This window comes from Peromyscus eremicus, chromosome 18 (assembly GCF_949786415.1).
Source record: "Peromyscus eremicus chromosome 18, PerEre_H2_v1, whole genome shotgun sequence".
In the NCBI taxonomy this organism is placed as follows: domain Eukaryota; kingdom Metazoa; phylum Chordata; class Mammalia; order Rodentia; family Cricetidae; genus Peromyscus; species Peromyscus eremicus.
This window is the reverse complement of record NC_081434.1, coordinates 42,291,289-42,294,576: the sequence shown is the minus strand read 5'-3', so window position 1 is coordinate 42,294,576 and position 3,288 is coordinate 42,291,289. Positions and strand designations below refer to the sequence as shown.

The 3,288-nt window shown below is 38.8% G+C and overlaps 1 pseudogene; it reads right to left on the bottom strand.

Moving 5' to 3' along the window:
- Positions 1–501: 501 nt before the first annotated feature.
- Positions 502–1,159, bottom strand: LOC131895151 (small ribosomal subunit protein eS8-like; annotated as a pseudogene).
- Positions 1,160–3,288: the final 2,129 nt, after the last annotated feature.

Below are 3,288 nucleotides of genomic sequence, written 5' to 3'. Positions count from 1 at the left end.
ATAATAATAATATCTAGAGATAGTTTTCTGTATTTAGTTCTAAAGGCACTCGCTCTCCATTCTCAAATATCTATAATTTTTTACAGTTTCATACATCAGTATTGTATTTACATCATTTCTCCTTTTCTCCCTCTGAACTCCTTCTGTGACCCCCACTTCCTTTCAAATTCATAAACCTCTTTTCTATTATGCATGAGCACACACACACACATACACACACATGCACGCATGCACACACTCACATACACGTGCACGCACACACATGCACACACACACACACACACACACACACACACACACACACACACACACACTTTGATGCTCCTGTGTACCCTGTGTACATGTATTTAGGGCTAATCATTTGTGATTAGATAACCTACTAGTGGTTCTAGAGAAAACTGAGTCTTCCATTCTCAGCAGCCATTTGTTACCTGTACCTCTTCATCATATGATTTTTTTTTTAAATATAGAACAATAAACACCTTTACTACATGAGCTATGAATGATGTTTTATTTGCCTTTCCGGGCTTTGATCTTTCTCAGATAGAACTCCAGCTCCTTGCCTTCTAGCACATAGCCATCTGCTCTGCCACATTGGCCTGGTCTTGAGGCAATACAGGCAAGAAGCTTGCCATGCTGGAACTGCTCCTCCAGAAGACTGCTGATTTTAGCGTTCTTTTTCCTTTCATCATACTTCTTTTGGATTTTCTTTGATCGTTTTTTGTTTAATATTTCTTCCTCTTCAGGAGTCAGCTTGGCCCCCTTCTTGCGGCCCAGGGGCAGCTCATAGTGAGACTCATACCACTGTCGGTATGGTGTGCTGTCGATAAGCACGATGCAGTTCTTCACCAGGGTTTTGGTGCGGACCAGCTCGTTATTGGATGCATTGTAGACAACATCAATGATCCTTGTTTTCCAAGTACAACACTCAGAGCCCCAGGAAAAGTTCCCCACATCCAATCTTAGGGTACGATACTTCTTATTGCCTCCTCGGACTCAGACTATGTGTATACGACGAGGGCCAATCTTCGTGTTGGCAGCAGGCCATCCCAGCTCATACTTCCGTTTTTTGTGGTCGGGCTTTCTCTTACCCCCGGTCTTGCGGCGCTTGTGCCAGTTGTCTCGAGAGATGCCCATCGCTCGGCGCTGGCTGGAAATAGGAAGCCATCATATGATTTATTCTATGTTCTTCATCCTATAAACAAAAGAGTAAGACATATCCCTTGATGCCAAACAGTTTGAATTATTATAGGAAATATCAATATGAAAATAAATGTTGTAATAAAAAAAAGTAAGGTTTTGTGACTGTAAGGATTGTCTGTAAGGATTCTGTATTGCCTTCTCTTGGGTGTAACTCATTTTCATGCTTGTTCAATACTAGGCTATCAGTTTAGATCTTTCACCTTAAGTTGGGACACCCAGTTATTAATCTACTGGAGAATTTCTCATGGGGTCAGCTAACAATGTTAAATGATGATTTTTCCCTCTTGATTTAACTTGATTACATTTCCTCCTTCCTTTCACAGGTTTTAAAACAAAGAACACTCCACAGTGTTAATTCAGTGTGAGATGAAAAATACTCAGACTCAGAGAGAGTAAGTGTAGAAGGTAGGTATCACAGAGCAGAAGGTAAGGGTCATAGAGCAAGGAAAAGGAGATGTTGGCCAAAGAGTACAAAATTGTGTTGTAAAGTGAATGACTTCTGTTGAGGAGAGTGCCATGCAGGACCCATGGTAGGTCATGACTTAGTCATGTATCACTTATGAGCCCACTTTTGAAGTCTACATTTGGGCTCAGGAAGCATGTAAAACGGGTTTGGACACCTTATTAATTTGACCTACAATATACTCAAAAAAATTAATCCTCCTGGGTGGTGATGGTGAATGCCTTTAATCCCAGTACTCAGGAGGCAGAGGCAGGAGGAACTCTGAGTTTAAGGCCAGCCTGGTTTACAGAGTTTCAGGACAGCCAGGACTACACAGAGAAACCCTTTCTCAAAGACAACAACAATGGAAAACTAATCCCAACAGAATGCTTCAATTCAATCTCCATCCAATTCCCACTGTAAGATCCACAGAAGCCCGCTAGGCAGGACAGCAGTGCTTCATCTCTTAGAGCCCCACCCCCTCTTTGAAAATTTTTTCTCATTTTTCTGTAATAAATCTAAGATGGCTCTGTTCACTTCTTGTTTATATCTCTTTATTCTCCTTTAGTATAAGACAATAAGCTCAGAAACGACTGTCTCGCATGTCTTTAGTGGCCATTGATTGTCTAGAACTCTATCCCCTCAAGATAACATCACCCAGAGCTCAGGAAAGTCCTATTGCTTTCAAATAAACCATATCACTGGGAAACTACTATCCAGCCATATGCCTACAATTCATAATGATGCATTTGAAAAAGTAGATCTGATGTATTGTCATTGGAAAAGAAAATAAATTTTGGAACATGATCAACCATGTCCTGTAGCTTAAGTATGTATTATTTTAATTGTCTGTTACACCTAATTAAAGCTAGGGAAAAGAGAAAGAAAGTTTCAAGCAAGTTTCATCTCTGAATTGGTTTATCAATATGCCCAAATTAAGAGAGGAGCATTCAGTTCAGGCAAGACAAGTACTGTAGACAGAAGACAGAAGCTTGGACATACCACAGCACAGCCAGTGAGTAGTACCACAAGTTCCTGCTGAAAGTGGTCTTCATGCCCTGCTTTGTGCTTCATATTTTTATGGTTTCATTTTTTCCGATATATAAAATTATGCATGTATAATTACAAGCCTGCATGTATCCACATATAGAAAATGTTCTTTCCTTGCAGATTTTTTTTATGTGTTTTGTTTGTGTGTGGCAAGGAAACTTCTGAAAAAGTTCTTCAGAATCATCAAATGTTTTCCAATAGTTATATTATTTTCACATCTAATGAATATAAAATTTGAGTGAGACAATATGCAGAAGCGTCCTTTCTGTAATTTTAGTTATATCCCCAAAGAAACATCATTATTCTTTCAATTTTACTCTTTAAAATATTATAGAAAAACAGAACATACAACCAAAACCCAAATGCTATAATGCTAAGACTTGATTAAAAGTCTTTGAATTAGTTATTTAAGTTACCAAAATACCTATAAGCAGCTGATCCCTGAGACTGCATGAAATATGCCCAACCCCTTCTCCTAATTTCTCTACTTAGAAAATTGCCATATGTTCACCTTTATTTTGTAGCTTGTCAATCATTTCAGTAAAAACCAAACACTAGGAAGAAAACAAAAATGGTTAAGTAAGAACCGAACA